Source organism: Anticarsia gemmatalis, chromosome 5 (genome assembly GCF_050436995.1).
Source record: "Anticarsia gemmatalis isolate Benzon Research Colony breed Stoneville strain chromosome 5, ilAntGemm2 primary, whole genome shotgun sequence".
Classification (NCBI taxonomy): domain Eukaryota; kingdom Metazoa; phylum Arthropoda; class Insecta; order Lepidoptera; family Erebidae; genus Anticarsia; species Anticarsia gemmatalis.
In genome coordinates this window covers 7,793,237-7,820,396 of record NC_134749.1, presented here as the reverse complement: position 1 = coordinate 7,820,396, position 27,160 = coordinate 7,793,237, and the positions used below count along the sequence as shown (strand labels likewise).

The window sequence follows — 27,160 nt, the reverse complement described above, 5'->3', positions numbered from 1 at the left end:
TATCGTGACGGTAGGCTTCCGCCAGGTGTCACAAAAAAGTAAAATTCAGTGGCAAACAGAAGTTAAAAGAAGTCGTGACTCGTTTCTAGTGAAATTCGTAGCAAGCGCGCTGTACTAAGCTTGATGACTATTTTTAAAACTTACTGCATTGTCTGTACCATTTATTTTGTAGGTAGTCTGTAGACAATGTTTTTTGTCTGCGAGCGGAGAACAAAACCCGGTAAACTTGTTCACTAGATCTATCGATAGTACGCATTAAATCTGATGAATATTTATTTAATTCGATAGGTTTTATTTTAATAACAGTCCACGAATCAAGAGTAATTACAATGACATTTATTTATAAGTCTATATTAATTGATCTAGTACAATTTATTAAAAATAATAGGTCGTTCCTGGAGTATCATCTTCTGTTCTCAAAAAACAATAGTTACGATAATGAACCAACAGTTTATAATCACATGCTACAAACACAACTCAGGTATTTCTTCTAGTACCAGTATTAGCATATACAGACAAACATCAAATATAAGCCGACTGATACCCGCAATGTGAATAGTTTCTTTCGCAAAACGAACGAACTCAAACACGATTAACCTACTATTTAAACCTGTTTTTAGTATAAATGTTGAAATAAAATTAATACGGCGATATCAAAATGGTCGTTAGTAATATAAATCGCGAAAAGGGGCTTACGCACTACCGTCCTTTTTATGGCGGATGCGAGACTAGTGAGTCAATGTAAACTACTATTTTCTAACTAGGTAATAAATCACAATATTTGCCATTCATACTAATAATATACGTAAAATGTACGGCTGTCTTCGACAAGATCAATAGCTCGATTCTTTATCACTATCGACTACCAACAACTGGCTAGCTATCGAGAAATTGTGCTCGAAAATCTGATCAGCGCTTCTAGCGGGCTCTGTAGAAACTATTTTGGCAGTACATTTTAAATGTCAAACTCTCGATACACAACAGTAACGTCTGTAGAGAATTGTGCTACAGTAACAGCAAAACAACAGATATAATAAAGCTCTCGTTATTCATATGTTTATCTACTCCTTCAGACAGGAACACTAAGCTTGGCCAAACTCCATTACGTTGGTCGAAACCCTATCACTCTTAGTCGTGGTTACGTCGATATAGCGTAGTACCTTGTGTAGGTACATTTAATAGCATCATTTGCAAAGCCCAAGAGTCGTCTGTTCAGATCGTAAACACTTAATCACGGGACTATCTTACATATTGTTATGAAAATCTGCATTTAAAAGTGCTATCACATGCTTTCTAGAACATGAAATATGCAATCAAATTGATTTCAAGTCCAGTGTTTGTAACTTAGACCTTTGTTGAAAATAGAACTGCATCTAATTTAATTTTCTTGACATAGTCTAGTCTACATAGCGTCGTGTGATTGTTCATTCGAATACCTTATCTAGAAAAATATACACCTTGAATTTGAATTAATTTAAATTCCGAAATGAATGAAAGTTTCTCGGCGACAAACATTAAATTCGTAGTTGTTTTTATATCTTCAATTTCATTAGTATATACTATATTATTATATAAAACGTACAATTGCTGGAAATTTCAGGAAACGTAAATGTTACATCAACCGCGGAAAAATTCGGAAATTCAATTTAATCGTTCATCGGAATCATCGGTTACACGTACAATGTTGCGTCAAGTACATAACCGTACTTGTTGTTAACTGAGTTTAGAAAAAAACCAATAACGATGGAAACGGTGTTTAGCTAATGCACAGAAAATGGTTGCGTGTTGCCTTAATTGTATCGAAACTAGTAATTGACTGATCATGTTTACATTTTGCAACGGATTTTACACAACCATGTTTGTAATGTACACAGTTCCGGTTAAGTTCAATACTACACAATATTAATTGATTAAGCCTCGATGTGTATCTCCGAGGTGTTTGTATAATTATGCCTTTTAATTGTAGATTTGAACAATGCGTACCCACGACTCGTACTCGTAGTAGCCAAGCGCAAGAAGCTCCGACCGTCCTATACCTACAATGTACCTCTATATATGCCTACATATACACATACAATATGTGTTTACACGTAGTATTTGCACGGCTTTGGAAAGTAATTCAGTGCTCATCATAGCAACTTTGACAGAGAGAATAATAAATGAAAAGCTGATCGGGCTTTATCATAAGCTTGTAATTACAGACTTGAAGATTTCTGAATAGACATAATAACGTTCTTGGCAATATGATTTAACAATTTTCAGTTGTGGAAATCAATACATTATACGAGCTATTTGTAACCTAGCCCGATATTACGGCTTGTTTCATTTACGAAAAAACTTAAACAAACCCGGAAGTTCACAGCCTTGTGAATGAATAAACCGGACACATACAAGAATAACAAGTAAATCACACATCTTACTACATATAATAAAGCAGCACAAAAACTTAATTGAATAATGTTTAATATCGCACAATAGGTTATGTAAATTGCGACGTAGACGACTGTATGACTCTACGTAATGTAAAATTAAGGAGTATTGACAACAAAAACCTTATACAGCAGGACCGGCTGTACTCAATTGATGTACCCATTTCTATTTGCATAAAGCGTTGTATTACTTAGCATATATCAAACACATTCCATCAACGGACTATGTTTCGCAAAAGCGACGGCACCGCGCGAAACATTACAAACTGCCGCATAAATTGTTAGCTTTACGCATTTTGTAACTTGTCTAGTAAAAATATTTTGAAGTATTACAAATTATGTTTGACATTATCTTGACGTGACCATGACAATAGAGACGAACCACTGTTTAACTGAGACCCACTTTGTGTGTACTGTGTGTCTGCGTCGTGTACGGCGAGCAAACGATTAGTTACCGGAATTTCTACCCGGTATGTACTCGAAATGTTTAATTCCCTCGCTTTAGAATGTCAAATCTTTTAGTACGTACCTGAACTAAAAGATTTGTTATTTTCACTGTATTTCAAAATTGATGTAACATTTGCTAAGTCAAAGTTGTTATATTCAATACAATATTTGCCGATACAACAAACTTTTACAACAATTTCCCGACTCTACAAGTGATAACTAAAATTAATGATCAAGTTGTGCTAGAAAACTTCTCCTGCAAAGTGTAAAACAGAACTAGTAAGTAATGGAAAGCGTAAATAGTGGAAAGCGTAAATAATGTTATTAAAGGAAAGATAGGTCATCAATAATATTAACTGCCCGTTTACTAGACGATGACCTATCTTTAGTCGGCATAAGGCGCTTATTCCGTTTAAATTACTCGGCTGGAATTCGATCTATGTCTCTGACATGGATGTAAATGTGAAGCGATTAAATATATTAATGATTGGTGTGCCCTTACAAGTTGTGGAGGCTTTACGCCGTACTAGAGACCTTACTCACTCTACGTGCTTAAAACAACGAAATAGCTGTGATTAGCGTTAAACGTTCAATTGTTTTAATAAATAAAACGCTTGAAAAGACAACATTTCTTATTGGATGATTCCATTGCCACAGTGCTAAAAGCTTTAAACTTGGCATGCAAAGGTCTATGCGGGAGTATCGCGTGTTAAACGATTAACAAAACTGGCAAGTGCCATGGAAAAATGTCATTCACAGCTTATAAACATTATTAAAGTAACATTGAATGCCGATTTGGTGGTGCAATCGTGGACCCGCGAGTGCATCGCATCTAAAAGTGGTCGTGTGTATGGGCGCTATTACTCGCGTGTCATTAGGTAACCGAAGATGCTGGTACGGTCGCGCACGTCGGTCGGTACGTCGCTAAATGCCACCGCCTTTCCCACGGCCACCATTCTGCGCCTATTGTGTGTCTACTTCAATAATTAAGTCCGCTATTTACAGCAGATGTTCACGCAGTTTGCGGATTAGATGTCAAACTTAATATTTCGACATTTTTGTGTTACAAATTACATCAGTATCAAAATATTTTTATGCTTGATGTGTGTTATAGAACTATTTTTTAGCTTTGATAAATGCATATGAGAGATATAAAATATTACTGGAAAAATTACGTTCACACATGCAAAAATGGACATTGTATTCACATTTTTGTTGCATTATTGTATTGGTGTTCATTATAATTCGTGACATCATGTCGATGTATGTATGTATACCGCCACGCCGCGTAATACGTATTGTTCAATAAATTTACGATGACGATTAAGCAACGCGTGCAACGCTTGCCAAAGCGCAGCGCTGTGAGCGAAAACAACATTGTTAAACACTACTTACTAAAGGAAACTGTCACACCAGGAAAAAGTAAAAATAATGACCATGGCGAATAGCAATCGAATAGACAATCACGTATTTTGCAATGATTTTAACCGGTTTGGAATCTTATTCACAAATACGCAAGCAATCTTTATATTACCACCGGTGTTACTGGTCGAAAATGCTATTGTTCGATTTCGAAATGCGGAAACTTGAAGATTGTAGCGCACCTACCGAATTGAGCAAAGAACAGCCTTAATCTTGTTTCGTCAAGGTTTCAAGGCCCACAAACAATGAGGATGAAACGTGCAAATAACATGAATTACGATTCGTTTCGCTAATGGAGTGCACACATACTATTAGCAATCGGTAAGCTTACACGTAATCTACTTGAACGGCCGTAAGATCGTTTATGGTACCCGATTGGTAAACTCCCACAATCGGATTTGTGAAGCCCAAAATCTTATCGTTAGTGAAACATTTTGCAAGATATAATGCCAAGTAGTACATATAATATTAACCGAGAAAAATCCCCCATAATCGGTTATTAACCTTGGCAAAAGTAAAAGATAATTATTGAAACAATGTGCAACAAATATGTAGAGTGACAACTTAGTATTGAATGAGTTCGAACAATACTTCATTAGGTGTCGTTAACACTTTTTGTAATTGAGATTGAGACACATGCCCATAGTGAACCCGGTCGCGGTAAACGAGGCGAGATAAACTACTGAACGATGTTAAGTTATTGTGTGTTTGTTGCGATCACGGTGGGTGAACAATTATTGCATTATGTGATTGGTTATTATTTGGCAGTCGAGGTCGGCACGGGCGTGAGGCTTGCGACCCCGCGGCATGCCTTGAGACTTGAGCTTTTTGTACTGCCCAATAATAGTTTGGTCACCCAGAAAATTGTATCGCTTTCATTTATGTACCCTGAGACCTATGATGTGTGTTAGATATAAATCTTTTAATTACGTGACCTCGTTTCTCGAAGCTTAATGCCATGTTGCCAACTTTCACGTGGATATGTCTCTATCCGCCCACTTTGTCTCGCAACTTAGCTAAACTGTAAAAAACTGTTGGTCAAATTTTAATTGAATAAGGATAAAAATATCATTTGTAAGGTATTTAATGTTCTGTGCGTGAACGCGGGCGCAGGCGACATTAAGTCCAACCGGTTGGTTGGCATTCGACGAGTTATCAACTTTAACATTCTCAATCACCTTAATGAGATGACCCAACCTCTTTCGTCACCGCCCATTAAGTATAACTTGATTTTTGCAAATTATATTATTTGTCCTAATAGGTATTAAGTTGATTATCTGGCATTTCCCGTGTGCCTATGAAAAAGTCAGGCTTAGGCAGACCTATTACGTAAGGTGTGTGACCTTTCATAGGATTTCGTCGTCTTGTACGTTGTACATTTAAGATAGAACGATGAGACGTCTTGAGAAGTGTATAATATTGCTATTCTATGTGGATACAACAGGCATATCTGATTTCGACTGTCAGCTGACGGCATAGACACTTAACAAATGATTTCTTCAGAGCTATGGTTATGTAAAAGAAACCAAATAATATCGGACAATCGGTGAATAGCTTTGATAGGTATTATATTCTTGACAACCGACCCTCATTCAGGTTACGACTCAATGACCTACAAACATTGTGTCTGCTATTAATATGTGAATATCGAGATTCTTCTACTAGTAGTAACCAAATACTCGCTGTTTTATTTTTTGTTATCTTCATTTGTGAATGTGATAATCTTTCAAACAAAATTGGTTAATAACTGCTCAAGCTGAAACCTTCCTGAAAGCAGTTTAATGTGTGTATTTTCACAAGTCAGAAAAAAACAAGTAGCAGCTGTTACCAAACTGAGTAAAATTATAAGCAGTTATTCTGCATCGTTTAAGCTTGTTGTAATTTAACGGAAGCCGACCAGTCTCGTCATGGTTTGCACAATATTTGCCGATCGTATCCAAACTTGGTGATTTCTCGACGCATTCCAACGTAATATTTAACCACTAGTAATTAGCTAAACTTGTATTTACATATTTAGGTGCTACCGCGTTATTAAAACCATAAGCCTATTACTCCTACACTGGCAGTTTATTGGGTGGTTTTCAAATCAACGTTATAATCATTTATGGTACTTCTTAGTTAATTTCCGTTGCCGTTAGGTGTAGAGAAATATCTTTGCAAAATTAGAACAAAAAGGGTTTTGATTTTACAAAATTGCCTGATTAACTACTACTATGAAAAAACATTTGCTATTCAATAGAAATTCGTGGCTTTATCCGAATAATAGCTCAGGCCAATGAAAAACATTTTAACACAAACTTTCTTCTGTAGATTTCATGTCGCCTATTGCATGATACTCAACCTACAAAAACCAATAATAGGATGTGACTACAATATAGCATGAGGCGTTATTAAGTGTGCTTATTACAAAGAAAGTGTGGGCAAGACGCCATGCATGAACAAGCCGAGCGTGACGGAAGCACGACTACTCCATATACTCCACTTTCCTGATAGTAGATAAGTTACACTTCGTGACCAGGTACTGCATCAGCACATCCTCATAAAGTTATTTTACGTACATTTTGAAATAAATTAAGCCGTCAGTTGAAGTCTTAAGTTAAACTTAGTAATATCGCAAAGTATGCATTCAAAATAAATTCATTAGTTAGGTGTCTGGATCGCTTGACCAACTTGGCTACATCGTTGTCAAATGTTCGCGATCTTCAAACAGGTTTGAAAGTAGTTACATGTGAAATTGATGCGACGTATGTGTGTTTCAGGACATGAATCGCCGGGTGTATCGGTGTCGCGTCGGAGTGCTATGAGGTGAAGGCGGCGCCGCACAATGCGGGCGGGCTCACGAGTTGCCACCGACTAGCCGACACGGCCTCATTGCGCTTTTTGTTCCGATATTGAGGTAAGCGCCAATTATTATCAAATCCACACATCAATCGAGAAATGAGGTGACTAACATTATGAAAGTGACATGTTATACCCTTTGTTTGCCATTCTTACAACTTACCCGTTAATCGAATTGCTACATGTAATTAATCTGCCACTATCGTCGCGAGCAATTGGGTAATATATCAGTTTCATGTAGGTTTTATATTGTCTGCTAGACGTTTGCTAATTACGCCATGATATTATCGGTGAGCAAATAAATTCATACCCGCCATGTATCCGCCCATTTGTTTTAGCAGTTATACTGACAAACGAACGTCACTCAAAGATTTGACCGTAAACAAGCCGAGGTGCACGGCAATTGCGACAAACTTCACACAGACGGTTTAATGAGTCGCTCGATAGAACGTGTTACGCGAACGGCTGCAACTAGGATTTCCCGGATGACTTGTCGGTCATCTGAAACTTAAACAAAACGTTCTGCCCCCATTTCGCAGAGAGAAACTCTAATACGTTTGTGTGCCAAGGCCACCGGTCAAATTGATATTACATCTAGAGAGAGTTTGCGGCACCAGCCTGCGCTTACAAATTCGCACTTTGTCACGTTTTTATGCGACTGCAGCGTTCACCAATTATTAAGAATTCTCTTACAAGACGTTATTCTAGAGCGCTTCACCATTACATTGTTACTAAATATTTTTTAAGCAAATGAAGTAAGATCTGATCTGAGCGCTGTGTTAACACCTAATCACATCGAAATCGATCGTCGCGAGTGAATAGGTAGCAGTTGCAAGTTGATAGGTCAATGAGCCGGTCGCGCCGCCGCCGATCTAAAATTAGCTCCATTAACTAATGTCTTTTGATAAGAGCCAGTCCGCTGTAATGGTCTGCGACGCGAGCGAGCGTCCGTCATGTTTGCAATTAATTAAAACGGAGTCATTGCACGCGTTGAGACGCTATGCGCCAGCGCCATGATATACCGCAAAGCCGCGCCGTTAACAAGCGGCCTTACTTCCACTTAAAGTGAATTGAATCGTTACCGACTAATGTCACAACACTCACAACACGGCACGTAACGTTTTAAACTATAAAACCAAACTCGGTTCAATATTTTATTATAATTTACTTACGTTGTTTATTGACCCCCTTACTTGTCACGTATTAAGTACACAATGTACAAACTGAAGCTTGATTATGTGGATTTTACATCATTATGTAGTCAACAAGACTCATACTTCTAACAAGCAACTACTTATTATTAGCTTAATTGCTTTGCTTTTAAGTACATAATACATATAATTATGTAAGACACGAATATTGGCAATTATTCATAATTGCACCGTCTATTTGCTACCAATTTCAATAAAGTATCAGCATTATATGAGTACATAGGCACTGAAAAAAACACAACAGAAATTCGTATTTTGGGAATCGAGAGTGAATTTGAAAAAAAAACTTTGCCAAATGGATCACGTTTACATTAGATTTTTTTTAAACAATTAATTGTTTGGTGGTTATACCATGAATGTAATGTTTTATGATCATAATAAACTTTGACCACACTTCTCTCATTGACCAAACCGTCGCACTTGACCGGCTTTTCAGTAAAAATATTGATACAACGTTCGTACAACTCATAATGTTACCGAGTGCAGATAAAGCATTTTGTAAGAGGCTGTCTGTTACGCTTCGCTGAGGCTTATTAAATGTTCATACAACAAAACAATAATTCTATTCTATTGCAAATGATTGCGATATTATTACGATCGATACTCATCAAAGTCATCAATCATGTCTGGTCGCAATGTACGAATGATCACTAATGACTCTCCGCGAATGGTAACATCAGACATTCAAAATCATATTGTCACGACCTACTTTGCAGTCAGAATGTATGTAATGTTTGTGGAATACTGGCGCCAGAGGAATCCGTAATTCGGATTTCGATTCGTTCCGCTTCCATACTGTGCGGTTTGTACTGTCACATACATCATGTTTATATTTTGCGAAGGCTCTACTTGTTTACTTTTCTTTACCACTAGTCACGTTATTCCCATCATTCCCATTCCTGTTTCTCACTGATATTCTGTTTTACGTGGATAACTTTTCTACATGTACATACGACTTAAATATATTATATTGCGAAATTATGAGATAAAAACTTTCATCTCAAATATAGGAATCTCTGGGCCTGTGAATTTGCAACACTTATACGGGAATTCCGTATACACCTTGCGTACAACCAGTCTGTGTTACATGTTAAGAGCAAGAGATTAGATTCACTCTAGAAGTCAGATTCCATTCCATTCCAAATAGGTCGATAGCCGAGAACAAGCTTCATCATAGCAAAAATAAATTGATATTTTTATTTAAACATTAACTTTCTCAACTCTATCAGAAATATTAACAATGTAATACTGTAACTTATTAAAAATGCCACTTGTGCAATTTTATTACAGTATACGTGCGTTTATAAAATGTTTCGTAGGAAAGTAGTTACTTTAAAATTGAATAATAAGTATAACGAATACTGTGCTATAATTATATTTTATTTATTGCTTGTATATAACGGTTTCGCTGGCGCAATTAATTTATTTAATTGCATGAACGTATGTGTTATAAAATGTATCATATAAAAATATCACAGTTGACAGTGAATTAAAGCACCTGTCGAGAAACCCACTCAATGACAGCATTCACTAGATTTAAGGTGGATAATTAGTACAAGGCCCACGGCTTACTTACACACTTACCTGGTGCTTTCACTGCACTGAAAGTGCCGATAGCCGACTTTTTGCAATATAAAAAGTGGAACTGGATCATCAACTCCATGCTTTAAACTCGCTCGATCGATCTTACCATACCCGAGCAGAGCCACGTCACATCTCATTCATAGATGAACACTGGTACATTTCCTATTTCATCAGTAACTTTGAATGAATGGTCACGTATGTGTATTGACGTTTGAGAAAGTATAGAATACTAATGATGCAATCATATCGATAGTTCCTGTAAATCATAAATGAATGAGAGCATAATCAAGACTAATAAAAAGATTTCAATTGTAAACAATGAAGTCTTACTATAAAGGAACAAGCAGCGGACTTTTAATTACACTATTTTACTATAGATCGTTAAGACTATAACAACTTATTATCCATATAAGTTGTGTACAATTCCGCTCGCTAATAACGAGTATAAACATGGCGCGTACTTATGTAAGACAAGAACAAAGACAAATAAGAAAAGTTTACTTTCATTTAAAAATAATAGATACAATTACTTTTCTCCCTTTAGGTGGGAACTTTTGTAAAAACCAAACTTTCTATTTACTTCTGAACATAATCTCTAGAACAAATTGTTTATGTTCACCTCACCTTATCATTTTTGATTTGGGTTTCAGCCGTGACGTAACTGTCAATTAAATCAGTTCAATTCCGTATACAACCATAGAACAAGTTTACCAATAATCCGAAAAACTATATATCTCAATAAACACAAATCTCTTTTCTGAGGTGACTTGTAGCTAGCTGCCAATGAGTAACACGTTAAGTATTTGAACAATAGGATATACTACATCCTATAATCAAACTGTGATTAATCTTAATTGAATTTGAGATTCGATTCTATTCAGCTATAATTAACTCTTTAGTATTGAAAACCATTCAATTCGATTACTTCAAATGAAACCAATTTACGTTTACCGGAATGTTCTTGTGTACTTTAATGACCTACCGACTTTGCTATTGCACGGGCTCTTATTTAATAATACTTAAACCAATGTAATAATAACAAATAGCTTGTTTAGACAGTAAGGAATAATCAATGAAATTCCGCCATTACGTCTAAAATTTGACAAATAAGTGTTCAAAAATTCAACTTCACCTGCTCCATCGACAACGACCTTAACCTTTGAAACCACAAATAATATAAAGACGTTTCCACCTGTGAAATATTAGAAATACGTAATATTCGTACTACAGTTTCACAGTACACAGTGCTCAAAATGTTTAAAAACCGGACAAAGAGTGTCAATCAACACTTGTTGGTAGGCTCAGTGTGAGTAGCGAGATTGACAGGTAACAAAACAGTGGGCGCGAACGGTACGGCCTTCAAGACTCGATTGTGCCGGCTACCGGAACTCACACATGCATTGCACCGTCCTTAATATTAACTATCATATCTATACTATCTACGTATTAAGCACGATTTACACTACTTTATTATCCCAAGCTTTATATTCTCTTCCCGTTTTGCTTAAAAAAATATTCCTCTACTGTATTTTTAAACAAGTGCAAACTGCTCAGTTTTGTAAAAATGCAAACAAATAGGCATTGTTAAATGTAAACGTTTATTTCTTTGTATACCAACTTAATAAAGAACTACTTACGAAAAAGCTTTATATTTAATTAGGGTTGCGAAAGTACGTTTAAGTAAACTGAAACATTGCCAAACGCTAACTTTGTTGACGGGTAAAAAAGAAATGTACTACGGCCAGTCTCCTCCGGCCTCGGTGGCAACATCAACTGTCCTGACAACCTTGATATTTACATTTTTACTTTCTGAGGACGATATAGCAATATAAATTCCTTTTATATAATGAAAAAACGTTGAATAGACCGTCCCGTTTGACTAATCGAAAACGTCTGCTGTACACGAACTATACGATTCAATTTTCTACATTTTGTTAAGAAAGTTAGTAAGAAAACAATAAAGACCTTTATAGTTTAAACAACTGTTAGTTGCTTTGGCGATTACAACTCTACGATTTAATATCTTGTTCATTAAATATAAGAAAACAATTTTACTCACATTTGCGATATAGCTAAGTAAAAAATATACAGCGAGGCAATTAAAGTTTACACATTCCTTCCTGTCGGTAGGTCACAGTTATTAGAAATTCTCGCTCCGAGAGATGTTAGCGTAATTAATTATAATTTGTAAATGGATAAATTTAGAATATGAAGGCATTTAGTTAAAGGTCTGTTGAAGTGATGCCGCGAGCGAAGCGACCGGAGAAGTGTAACGAAATGTCAAGGGCGAAGACGCCAACCGCTAATAGCAATGTTTGTTTTACTGAAGAAATGCCAGTTTACCTAATATCCTTAATTTATGCTTGGCGTTTACACACACGCCTATTAATATTCATGTTAGAAAAGGTTGCGATCTTCCTGGAGACATTTTAACGACTACGACTCAAAATGTATTAATATCTACTCAGACATTTGGCAAGTCACATGTTGATGTAATTCTTCAAGTCATCTTCACTATATTTGCGAGTATACGTGCGAGTATACCAGATGTTCAGGTTTCCATCAACCGAAACGAACCCGGCACGAATTTTAAATAGCCTTGTACCACAAACCCTTATGTGGCGTTTAAGTGGGTTGTGTTGTGATAATCAGCTACTGTCTGACGTCAGAGGCACTTATGTTAAAATTATCACCATGCCAGCGTACGATATGCCCTAACGACCACATAATTACCTTTATAACCGCATACAAGTCTCGCACACACTCAACATAATCGATCACACCAAACCACGGTTCAAATATCAGGGCCAATGTCAATCTATGCAAAGTATCATGTATACGACCGGCTTCAAACTCAACAACACTCGCATAGCGTTCGGATTAGAGATAGAAAATAATGTAGTTGTGAGAAAAACGTTAGCTTTTTTTATTTCTCATTCAGCGTCACGATGAAAGTAAAAGTGGCGTTGTCTTGCATAAGTAGAGTCCGCTTTATCGTCGCAAGGCGCCTCTATCCGAGGAGATATCGTGAAGGAAATGTTTAGAAATTGGATTATTGTCTTTGTTAGTATAGGCGAAGCTACAACAACACATAAATAAACAAATAACATAGAAGAGAAGTATTTTGGAACTTTATAGTCGACTGCGTTTGAGTTTTAGTTTAGACATAAAATTGTGTAACTAAATTATGAATTAATATACCAAATACATAGGCATAGCACGAAGAAGCACTACATATATTTTTAAATCAAAAGTATTTTCTAAACTTGATCCTATATCCTGAAGCCGTTACAGCTACATACGTGCACGAGGATAGTAATTCCCTATCGGTACGTCTGCGGTATACAGACGTTGCACATTGTACTAGGAACATCAATTTGCTGGCTAGACGGCGTATAGAATTGTACCGGCCGAACATTGCTGCCGGCTTAGGATTTGGTTTACAGTCGTCTCTAGCAATAAGCCGATATTAATACAACTATACGATTGTTTGTTGGATGTATCATACTTTAAGTATGCCATTTAATAATTGTTCATAGCTGCTTGTACCATATATTTTTGGTAAAATTTTGGTTAAAGTATATGATACCGGTTTTAAGCCGCAATTGGGACGAATAAAATAACTTTTTCCGGCCCAAAATTTTCATTATCATCCTCAAAATTTTTAATGAAAAATAAGAATCTAAATTCAATACAGTGTTTACAGTTTCATTAAACGTTAAACGACCTTTCTTATAGTGAGACATTAATAGAGACTATGTTACTCAAATGGATGAAGTAATCGTTGTTTTAGTTTATCATTATAATCATTATCACATCAGTGGGACTATCAATATTACGTAGTTAATAGGGGAGTGTTATGTAATACTAAGTGGTATCGTTACCAATACACCATGTTATTACTGTCTTAATGACTACACGTGTTACTCTACTATTTGGCGTGTACGAACATCTACAATACAACGTAAAATTTCACAACATCTGCACTCGTATCGAATCCAGTTAACTGCTAATTAAATAACAATTATCTGCATTTCTATAGAAATATGTAGCAACGATGCTTTGTTGTTGCAAACGCATACCAGTGGATTGGTACGTGAATACAATTTTTGATACAATTTTACGTAATTGAGGCTTTGGATGTAAACGAGGCGCGAGTAAGCGAGTAAAAGCGGGTTGAGTGCGTTGTGAAGTTGCGCAACGTGCGCCCGCGCCGAGCCGCGCCGCCCGTCACGCGCCCGCTCGGCCTGCGCCACCCTCCGCACCGGAGGCGGCCACCGATATGAATTAATTTTGCCTATGTAATCGTTACTTAACACTAATACAAACACAGTTTTGTACCTACCAATATAAATTAATCTTGTTATCTCATTGTTTTAATTGCTACGACTACCAACTATGGTGTGCTCTACCTACGATTCGAACGGAGGAACAGTTCAATTCTGACAGTCATGATACGTTTGTTGGTTTTGAAATCAGCTTTGACTCACATAAAATCTTATCACAAAATCTATAAAATTTATAGATATTATTAGGTTAACTGACAGGAATTGATTCGATGTTTCGATTCGTAACGATCAGTATTTGTCACCATTTAAATCCTTATACCTAGTCAGTGCACGATTATGACCATTTCTATTTTGTATATCATTGCGTGCAGTTTATGTATGCATGCGTTTGTAACTGTAGATAACAAATACTATTACTCCATCGCACAATGCTTCATAATACATTGTATATTGCATTAAAAAAACAATCAAACAGCATGAGATTATAAAATTAGCATGTCCATTGTACATAGATTTGTGTGCACATGAGTAATCTTCATCTTCACACTCGACGGGCCCATCCATCTACAAATAGGCAATTTATCTGTCAATCTACGCATATACATGTTGTAAAACGGCCTTGGAGATTACAATAAGACACTGCGATGCCCTTGGCAGCAACAGTGATTTGCAGTCGATGCGCACTACGCATCCACCCACAACTGTGAGCTTCACATCCAATGAATGAATCATAGGAATTCCATTGATGTATACACATGACAGCTTTTTTATTTCGCGATACACATTTTATCGGCGTTTTATCGAAGTTACTGCTATAACAATAGTTTTATGTGCGTTCAAAAAGGATAAGCTCACAATTTATATTCAGAATATAAACACCAGTGTACTCACTCCTCAGAAACACGGAACAGAAAGGACTAATAAGCACAATTATCATAATTTCCCATACGCCAATTTACTTCATAACTAAATTGAGTAACGGAAATTCATTTAGGGTAAATACGGCGGTATTCATAGTCTCTGATTTAGAATACTAGTTATTGCCGAACTAGCAATATTGTTTGAAGCAGGAAGTGAGGTTACATTATAAGCGTTGAACGATTACTTGCGCCTATCATTAGAAACCGAATCTCGTATCACAATAAAGTGATTACACTCTCGTCATCAACGCGCGTTTGTTCTGCTTATGTTCTCAAGTAGATTTCGATTGATGCGTTGCTTTCTCCATTGTTTGTGTAACTCTAGTGCCGCCGCCGCCGCTGACGCCACTGTCTAACCACGGCACGCCCCACATATCGCTCGAGCATTGTCTCTACTGATTTGACAAACCAACAATACATCCCATCTTATTAAGTAGCGAAATAACAATACAATAAACTCAGCCAGCCTAACATTTACGGTACCTCTGAGAAAGACAGTTTCACTATCTAATTTTTATCTTTCCATACTAACGGCACCGTAAATTCCTTTTAGTCTGAACTATCTGCTATTTTCTCACACACATTTATTCTATTATTGCTGTCCATTTGGTATTTCCTGTCTGCCAAATGTGTGTTTGTTGTCCAAATAACGTTCTATACATAACGAACGCGGGAGTAACTTTATCAACGTACAATCTTATACCTCTGGGGCGACATTTTGGCGTAGCACAAAATTACATCCGTAAAGCAAAACAGATTCAATTGTTTACGTTTGAAAGTCCTCTGCTCCATCATGTGAAAATTTAAGTAAATCATAACGTAAGTTCGTGTGGTGTGATTCAGATCTGTTGCATGTGCAATAAAGGCATGTCTGAACAATTTGCACGTCAACCCTTGTCGATGAGATCGTGGGGCGAGCTCTCACCCGCGAACCGGGCTGAGTCGAGGCGACTTAACGCGAGCGCGGAAGTCGTGTCGGTACACTAACATCACGTAGCGTGCGCGCGCTGTCTGCTCGCCCGTGAAGTTTCCTACAACACAAATTGTTCAACACTAATTATATCATATTACGTCTTTTTATTGCATTCTTACTTTTTATACGAGTTCGACTGTCGCATTTTACCGTCACAAACGTTTTACTTAAAAAATAATAACACACGACTGCACGTATAGAAAGTAAATCCTGCATCGCACGTAGAGTTACAAGAATACGAAAATAGTGCCACGTTACATCATACACATGCACAATGACAATTCGTTACTGTTGACTTGTACACCTGTCTATGCTGACTTCTTCAAAATGATAACTCATTTTTATTGGGAAATTCATTCGTGATTACAAAGACCTTCTCTTGAGAATACTATAAATTAATATGTACAGTGAGTCGTTAATTCTGACGACTTCTTAACCTGTCAGCTGAATGTCAAGCACGTAAATAATGGCTGCAAGATACATAGCTGATAAACATTCCAGACAAGCGTTGTCTACAACTGAGATCTAATAAACTATCTAAATTACAACAATACCGTGCTCTACATATAAGATTATAATGAAGGACATTTCAACTATCTGTTAAGAGATTTGCATCTCATTTACAACATTTTAATTAAAATACAACATGCCATTTCATGTTAATGCATTCGTATATTTGCATTTATAATTTAATATGCAAATATTTTCATACATGACAGATTTGAGAAGCTTCTTCTTAGATATAGCTAAACCACCATGTTACTGAGTAACCACGATCGATTTATGACCGTAATTTATTTAAAAAATGTAAGTACATATGAATAGATAAAGTAGAGGTAAGTGGCTACCTCGTGAATAAAAAGATTAGCGTATGGCCACGAAACAAAAGGTCATGGGAACGATTTCCGCTGACGAGTTACGAACATCACGCCGAGTATTGAATGACAAAACTTTTAATTACTACCTACTGTGGCTATAAATTTTCTGCTTCGGTACGTAGTGGCTTATACAAGGGCTTTGTACCGGCGAGAAGCGATTTGCCCTGTACAGAATGGTATTAATTTGAAGCGGTTTTGAGACCCCACACCGTAAACGACGACATTTAACTACCTGTTCAGGGATTCATTACAGACGTTACTATCATAACGTTGTGCTCGTCGTGCGCTTAATAGCTTTATCGTCGTCTTCACTCGTAAATTTGTACTGTAGAAGAACAACTTGCTACCTAAAGGAAGCAGACTGCCGATGTGTTAAATAGTTTTAAACCAAAAGACACTGTCAAAAGGCATTTGTTCTACCTGCAAAGAAATATTGTTCTGTCAAATAACTGGACTTACCCTGGGTTCCTGAGGTGCATTTAGCGGTAGTTTATCTATTCAATAGTGTCAAAACCCATATAAAAAAACGCTATTGAATAGATAAACTGCCGTTAAATGTACGCAGAAACCGGGAGTAAGAAAGCCATCAGATAACTGTTATTTTAAACGCTAGACAAACACTATAAATCGACGTCACAGTACAGTGCAGAATTAGAAATTGTGGGGAAAATTTAGTCGAAGTCATGCTTCACCTACTTGTCTTTCAAGTTGAAGTACACTGCGTACATAATACGTATGTATGAAACGAGGTTTATGTAGACCAAGCTCCCTAGTAGCCTGCCAAGTAGCGGTATTCTCTGCTAAATCTTACCGTTAAAACTGATTTTATCAGTCGGGCTATATACTTACTATTTATTGATGTTTATATTCCGAGACGCTCCAACTATTTATTTTATCCAGTTCATGATTTCTATAAGAGATCCCAAATACTGATGTATATGGATGAAAATACAGAATTCCTAATTATTCATTGTAAATTGATACACAAGTCAATGTTTTTTTTTAATGTAACAATTTACTTATTCAGTTACTCTTGCTCGATATAACTTAAAAATAAAAATGTTGTAAAATCCTCAAGGGATAACGACTGGTACTCAAAAGGCGATATACAATGTTGCTAAAGGAGACGTAACTTACGCAACACACGCACGCATCTCCTCATTTGTTATGTTGAAAGTCGAAACAATTTCTATGATTCCACTTCATTATAGCGACACGGCGAATTAAATTAATACCTACACGATGACAGCTCCACAGCAGGCAGGCTAGGTTAGGCTCATCTTACAAATTAGCTAATATAATATTGTTTATTATGATCCATCGTTTATTTCGCTCCGCTAATATAGTTTATTCCAACAGATTACATCGAAATTCATCAGATTATAACACATGATTAACATTTAAAATAATGATTATTAACTTTAATTTGGATTTAAATACATGATATTTTAACACCCGAGGTTCAGTCGCTTATGATATGAATTTTATGGACCAGCAAAATGTTGCTGTCCATAAAAGGTGCGACATAATGAAGATCTGCCACTCAGTCGTAGTCTTGATGGACATTTACGACGTGTTTAGCCTCACTTAAATCCTAAAATGTTTGTTTAGATTTGTAAAGATAAAGATGTACGTCAGAACTAGTCTTCTGATCTGTTGTAAGTGATGTAAAGACGGAGACATACGTATGTAAGTGCAACACGTCTCGGTATTGCTCAGTGAGGTCAAATGTCTGACGCGGTCTTCTGCTAAAATATTATATAACCGTAAGCGGACGCATGGGAACTTTTCTGTCGAAACTGCTACTAGATTCTAAATGCCAGCAGTGGAATAACATGTACGAAACTGCTAAGTATATTAAGTATAATAATTGCAAATTGTGCGTAAAGTTGATTTTTAATCATGTAACCTAAGTTGCAATAATTGACATTTTATTTGACGTTAAACCGCATCTTCATTAAACCCTTTTTCAATTGGAGTGCTCTGACAATATTCTATGAGATATCAATAGACAAAATTGAATGAACTTATTTTAGTGATTTAATAATAAGCGAGAACTTTTTCCTCATTGCTAGCAGTCACTGTTATCACGCGGTACAATAATCAACGCAACAATTATTCAATGAAGACTTATTCGTCATTGTAAATTGAGGAATAAACAAACAACAAAAAGTTATGAATGACAGAGGAAACGTCGCGGAATGCGACGGAGGCGTACAATAGATGTGTTCTCGGTGCAAACGAACAGCGAGTAGTTGTATCTACGAATATGTACTATCGAACAAACTGAATCATGACCCACCATGTGCTCATTTTCTAAAACACGTCTATATACACGTAGGTCGAAATTTGCTTGAACCTACGTTTCCTTGGTAATTAATTTGTTATCTGTCATTATTGCGACAAATCTCTGTGCACCAATATAATAATGCTTTGTTATCGTTTTCAACAGGCTCCGTGGCGTAGTGCGTTGATGTTACGACTGCCACGCGTCAGGAGTGGGTTCGATACCCACTCAGGACATGGCTAAATCGGCCACTATAGGAAATAATGTAACTATACAAATTAAAATAATATAGGGTAACCAGCATAGTTATTACCCGGTTAAGGAATTGATACACAATTTTGGTCGATAGTATCTTTATTTAGTAAAACATTGACTTAAACTTTATTATAAACGCAACTTTAATATTCTTTCTAAAGGAACGTCAGTCGTTTGTTTCAATTTTGGAAACATAGAAATAAATTACTAACATAAAAAACGACTTCTAAAATCACAGTAATTGCCCACCCCATTTTAAAACTTAACGAAAGAAGTAACAGTTAAAACGGTATGTTATATAGGCACTACAATAAATTCAAATGTGTTATCCTTAACAAAAAATGCAACAAACTTACTTTTTCTTTTCAAACTACTTACACACCTGTCGCACAAACGTCGGACATGAGTTCTATATATTAAAAATGTTACCAATATTCTAAAAGTGACATATGTATATCGCAATTAATTTGAACTGGTTACTTTAGAAATTAAAATAAACGTATTATTGCTTAACGTTGGCAAATACTGTTTGCTGGGCAATGACTATAGTGGTTACCCTAATCGTTTCACAGATTTCTAAATGACGTGCTATTTGACATTTGACACAAATAGTAGATTTTTTCGTAGTGAAAAGAGTTTAGACTTTTAACATTCTAGATTCAAATTAAGAGTGATTTATCGAAAACGTATCTAGTACTGTTGTAACAAAGGTCAAAGTTGTCTGTAGTCGAAGATACATCATAACACCGTCGTTTTCATGTTTAAAATGTCCTAAGTGCAACTTTGACGATAGCTATATGAAATTCTTACTGCTTTGACGGTGTCAAGCGAATTATCGGCAAAATGGGTCATGATTCAGTTGGTTCGATAGTACAATATAATAAAATAAACTTGCTTTATCATTCTTTCAGTGTTCAGTTGGTAATATAAGTATCGTTACATAAGGGTTTCTACGTTTTTGATCCTGGAAGCAACCTAAACTGAATAAAGGATATAAGACACCTGCAGAAGTAATTCCAACTAGTAGTTAGAATTGACAATCATGAACTTAAAAGTAAAGTACTTTATGTACCTTATGAATACTTAGGGCTAACTACATTATACGACAACAGTGTTTCGTCATATAAACTTTTGAAGCAATTCTGTTGCATAACACAGTACTGTTATTCTATATATTTCCACACTCCCTATATCGCACGCTTTGTTAAATTAGCAGTCCTAGAGTCCAGGTTCTTGCTAATCGCTAGTCGCTAGCGCGTATCACAGGAGCCGTGGTGTTAACAAGACGTACCCACACCGTCTACTCATCTCAACGCGTTGCGTGTTTCTCCGACCTTCATCCCGCATTCCGCCATGTAGTCATCCAGGATACGCACTATTTGCTAACTCGTTACCGGACAACGACCCCACACACTGACTAACACTCGTATTGTTCTACTCATAGTTTATTTCCAGAGATCTTCATACATCATTTTGACACATGTCACACTTGACATTCAGTGTCATATGTGCTAACACTTGCACCTGTCTCGTACGTACAACGGCAAGTGCTGTTACAGTTACCTACAGTTTAGTTGTCCGTAATCCACGTAAAATTATAAATGCAGCTATCTGAGTATGTAAGACATAGTTGTTCTACTTTCATTTCCACGTCTGCTTGTTATGAATAGTTAATTTCCACGAGATGTACATAGCTTATTGCGTAACAATAAATGTACCTATCATAATACGGTTATGTACGGCGTATTTAGATGTTGTTATGAATTGTCTCATATCCTGTGAATATGAGTTTCAACGTAACAAGTGACTCACTGGCGACCGCTGCGAGGACCCTACAGTTTATATAGCTCTCTCTAAGTATACAAACATCACTGACACGTGTTCAGTATTGTCACTAACGACATATAATAGGACAGACGTTCTCGCTGATACATTATTCTACAAACAGTGCCTTTCAGAACTCCGTCATAACACATTACGAAAACTAGACCAGTCAGGTACGTAAGGAGCTTTTTCGAGTGCCCTGATACAATTGCATGCAACGACCTTAAAGAGAGATTTCGAAACGTTAACAGATGTGATTTAAGATGCGTTAACAATGAAAGTACCTTAGTTCCATAAATGTACAACAATCAAACATGCGAGCCGGCGTAGGCGAGAACGCGTCTTTGTAATTGATAAGGATAATCACGTCGTGAATCAGTCCCGGGATTAAGTACACAACCGGTAGTTAAACTGTCCCAATATGGCACAGGTAATATTCACCACGCGTGTCGACATAGGTCACAATTATTAACTTAATTGTCTTATTCGAGTAGGCGACCCATTGTTCGTGCTTTTATTACGTATATCCCTATCACATGCTCTATCTAAGACCTGACTCTATTCATGTTTATTCCTTATTTATACAACATTTAATTTCGTAACAATACGAGACCTCGATTGTGATACCCTAAAAACTGGACCACTGAGACAACTTTGACATTGCCAAAGTGGTCGAAACATATCATCGATCAAAGGCCATTCTTATGCAACGATTCTTTATATCATATTTTCCCCGTCACGATTCTCTTCCTGAATATCGGCGTGTTTATCGAATCGTAACACAATATGACATTTGGGTGTAATATTATCGCACTGAAAGGATCTCATGAGTAAAGCTCAGAGTGGTTTCGTGAGTGTCCGTCGTCGACTGTCAGTGCGTACATAGGAGGGGGTCATTTGTTATGAGCCTGAAGACCGCCGAGACGTGACGCGTCAGACCGCGGGGATTCTATATTTGGCTAATGCCATTACATAACAATCATTGCGGTTATAATGATTATGTAGGCAATTGTAGCAAAACTAGTTGGCTATTGTAGATCAATGGGTTTAATTGCCTTACATGACTGAACTGAATATTTAAATCAGTTCATCAAATATTGCGAATAATGCCGTGGAACGCGTAGTTAGTGAAGCGTGGTGCGTGCGTTTTACATAAATATGTGATGTACGGTTGAAGTGACCGCATAGTCTCAGCTAGCAGGTGCTCGGGACGCGGCTCTCGACATACTTGATGACATAACGGAGTGCGACGAGCTCGCGGCCTCAGCGACGGCGCGGCGCACGGCGGCGGCCCACACGGCCCGTTACATCGCTTGCACCGTTCATGCGTAGCTTTTTGTTGTGCCTGTACGTAACATATAATACTATAGCCAATAGACACCAACCGAGAATTCTGTACCATCAGTGAAAAGTGATACAAGTCAAAAATCACAGTTTTGAGTAATTTGAAGTCAAAGATTCAAAAAATTCTCATTATGTTTCTGACGTTTTAAAATGAAAAACGGTATGTGTTACGAGTACATAATACCAATAAGATTATTTAGACCTAGGTTTGAATTCATTATATTGCACGAGATTTAAGTTATTACTAAAAATAGCCAGTTGTATCACTGTACACTATAATTTTCTTTGCTAATTTTTGTGTAGATAGGTCTAAAACAAATTGCATTATTTTACACATTTAGTTATCGTTTGGTGTGAAATGTTATAAGGTTTGCGTTTTGCCCTGTTTTGCTAGCAAACAGTTATTGTAAGCAAAAGTCGTAAAACTAATATGATCAATTTAATTGTCAGCAATCTTATTTCCTTGTTTTATTAAAGAATAGTATGAAAATATTCATTTGTATCCCTTTACACCAAAGATTTTTTTAAAACTAGTTAGTGATTATTGCTACAAGCTAGAATATATCGTTATAATCAGGGGTGTATTTACCCTAGGGCTAGAAGGGCTATAGCCCGGGGCGGCAGGCCGCCAGGGGCGGCTCAGGGGCGGCCCAGGGTCGGCCCAAGGGCGGCCGGTAGGCCGCCCCGACAGCTTTGGTTTGGACATTTGGAAAAGTAAAAAAAAAATTAAGACGTAAGGCTGAACACGCCTGAGCCACCTTTCCCAAGTATGCAAGCCGCCCCTTGTTCTTTCCTGCACTGGTTGAACCGTGTATTTTTTATCCACCTCGGTTTTGTTATGTCTGAAGCAAGTCTGACGCTAAAAAAAAATATTTTAGTATATTGCTTACGTCGCCCTGCGCAAAGTAATTTTTAGAAGTTCTAACATGTACTCGTCTATCTAGAAAAATAATAAAGTTATATAGACACCGGGACGGCGAGGCAGTGGAACAGAACAGAATTCAGTGTGTGACGGCGCGAAGCTTCTGAAGTGAAGTCAGTCTTTCTTGGACTAGTAACTATCTTGGGTCTATATGTTTCAATGTTGGCCGGCTCGAGTTCGAGGTAGGCGCGTCGATTTTTCCCCTAGTGGGTCTGCAACTTATCGTGGTGAGGGGGTAAGTAACATTGAGAAGTTGGGGAAACAGCGATCGCGAGGAAGAAAAAATTACTATGCGTGTCCCTCTGCTTGCAGAGGACACAGGTGCGGGACATGTGAGCCGTCAGTGGGAGGACGGGCTCGGTGGGCACTCAAGGTGCCCCGAGCTGACGAGGAGCCAGGCCACTGCCGCCCTCGTCAACCGTCCGATATCGTAAACCCGCCCATCCTTGGTGGGCCGAACCGAATGAACCGAGGGCCTTGCTCTAACCGATCGCGAGTAGACCACCTCTATTAAAATCCCGAGTAACTCCGGCAGTGGCGCCACCTTTGGGGGCCTTGCGTGGTCAAAGTTCACTCGCTATGCGAGGGAATACCAGTCGCAAGCGGCTCCTGGGGCGCCTCTCGCCCTCTAGTGGTATAAGGGTCACCGGAGTATGAAGCCTCTACCTCGGTGGAACGATACTTGCTACCACACTCGCGGGAACTATATGGATAATATAAATTTTAAAACGAACCCCATTGATGTAAGTGGGAGGGGCGAAAAGCCCCAATCTGAGGAGATCGGGGGCAATAAGAACAGCAATCTTCACTGCGTAGTTGCAGAGAGTCGGCGCACGCCCAGTTTCGCGGGACCCTCGCCGGTGAGGACAAGGTCGAAGGTCGCTCGGGAGTCTAGTGTCGATTCCGACACTGGCTCCGACATGAGCGTGGTTTAGGATGCAACTCATCTACGCGAGAGCGGCCACCTTTGGCGATAGAGACGACCGCGCCCTGAGTCCGAGGAGTCGGATGGGGCGGGGAAGGAAAAGAAAGCGCCGCGAAGCGAGTGTCAGACAATGACCCCAAGGACAAATTCGCCATCCAGCTGGCGGATACCATCCTCACCAACCACGAGGCAATGGTGGAGGTGGCTGATAAAGATATGATAAATCCGGTCACCTCAAAGGGAACTTTATATAATCCCTCAAAGACGCTGCCAGGAACATCAAGCTGGCAGTGTCGGAGTCGAGAAGCGGTATGCCACGAATGAGAATCTGGCGCCTCAGGCCAGAAATCGCTCGCTCGGAGCCTCGCATCCGTCTGCCCCTAGTGGCAGAAAAGAAGGCAGGGGCACTTCCCGTGCCCGCCACCAGACCGGTAAAGGCAACGGCACCGATCCCCGCGCTAGAAAAGCCAGGGGCAGCGTTCTCAGTTGCACCGGCTAACGCATCCGCCACGCCACCGCCACAGCACCGCAACTCACAGGTCCCCGGACCAAGGCGAAGCAGGGTCATCAGCCGCAGCTTTCTTACAGTGCGGTTTCTTCCAAACCGCTGTCGACTAACACGACGGCAACCAATGAGTGGCAGTTCGTCGGGAAAAACAGCAAGGCAACCAAGGCGCCCAATGCTACGGAAGCCGACTAAAAGGGCAAGAAAAAGAAGGAAGCCCAAACTTCGGGCTCCGAAATCGGCTGCAGTGATCATCACGCTGTAGCTGGAAGCGGCAAAAAGCGGTGCGACCGACGTTATTGGGGACGCGCAGGCCAAAATATACCTGGCCTACATTGGAGGAGTTGCGGCTACGGGAGCACGAATATTCGAGCTCCCAGGGGTAGCAGGGGTCGGAAAAGCCGACGCCCTGGCCTCTAATTTGAGGGAAGTCATCAGGGAGGACACCGTCCGAGTGTCCAGGCACACAAAGACCGCGGAACTGAGCATTAAAGGTCTAGACGACTTTGCCTCCCTTAGAGGAGGTGAAGGTCGATTAAAGCCGATTTAATAAATCAAATTGATAAGGACGATGTAAAAAACGTTTACGAATTTGTTAAAAATGAAAAATTTTTAGTTATCTTTCATTCCTTGATGGGGCGGAATGCTACAGGAGCCCGGGGCGCGCCATCTTAAAATACGCCTCTGGTTATAATATACAATATTACGTTATAATATATAATCGCACATACGAGACTGACAATCACGCGTCTCCTGCGCCCTTTCCATACCCCCCGCTAAGAGGTGCGGGACGGGGTGCGTAAGAGCTGCGCGAACTTAAATCACTTTTACGTATTTTTCCGCTAATTCAGTTCTAAAATTTGGCGATAGTTTTGATTCTACTATAAAATTATCATTTTTCACATAAATCTATGTTCTATGTTTCGAAGTTTATATTAATATAATATGTATTCAATTTATAATCACATCAAAGTTAGCTAGGTAAATTACGTGTAAATTGATTGATTTGCAGTTGTATCATTAGTCACTTCCTTTTATGAAAATAATTTTGTATTTTTATGGTTTATGTACAAATGTACCACTTTGCACTAAACTGCATTGTGTCTATTTTTTTATGTATTATGATAGGATTCGATTTATATCACTTTGTACTAATTGAAGTAAAAACTTTTGAGTCGCGTAAGATGTGGTATCTTGAGTCGTATTAAAATACATTTTAGAAATATTAATATGGGTTCAGTACACTTTGATACGAATGAAAAAGTATTTTTTTACACAAAAAAATCCAGAAATAAATGCTTACTTATATCACTACTCACAAAAACAACTCGCTCAATTTCAATCTTATAATAACGGGGATAAGACTGAAATTTAGCTAATTTTTTTTTAAGAAGTTTAATCAGTGAATATGAGAACCGATCTAGGCCGAGATGTATCACTTTTCACTGAAGGTACAGAATTGTGTAAAGGCAAACTTATGAGATTAAGTCACGACCGATCTTAGACCGTGATTCGATTTCGGTCACATCTATTTAAATCAAACTTAATTGCTAAATTGACGATTGATGATAAACTCGAACTAGGGTACGACCCGAAGGCCTTGGTCGGTATTATGGTTTTATTTCTTCTTAATTTAAATGACTGTTATTTGATCACTACAATTTGAGTAATTATATAAACGTGATAATAAATTTACTGCGCCTAATTAAAACGAAGTAATTCAGAAATGCTCTGTTTGCAAACAACTTTACCTTGTGCTCTACTTTTTTTTTGTTCTCGTTTATTACTATTACGCTAGAATCATTAACTTTATGATCGCCCTACCTAGGTTTTATTATTATTCAGACCTGTTCAAAAGTGATTAATTATTCTGTGATAAGTACATGTATGTATATGGTATATTTGTCAAACATAAACCTGCCACAATAATTCAAATATTCGTAAAAAAAAATATTTCATTTGGTCTCAATATCAATTTTAAAAATATTTTGGTCATCCAAAATGCATGAAAGGTGTAGTCTTCACTATTGTGTATTTTTAATTCCAATAATTGCCGTCACTTTATTCAAACCTTGGGAACTGGAACTTTTATAATTGTAACTTGTAA

At 37.9% G+C, this 27,160-nt stretch overlaps 1 protein-coding gene across 1 annotated transcript in view; it reads left to right on the top strand.

Moving 5' to 3' along the window:
* LOC142973258 (uncharacterized) overlaps positions 1 to 27,160 on the top strand; it is a 47,963-nt gene that overhangs the window by 5,339 nt on the left and 15,464 nt on the right. The window contains exon 2 of the mRNA XM_076114896.1: positions 7,058 to 7,194. The gene's annotated coding sequence lies outside the window, so the exon portion shown is untranslated. The remainder of the gene's footprint in view (positions 1 to 7,057; positions 7,195 to 27,160) is intronic.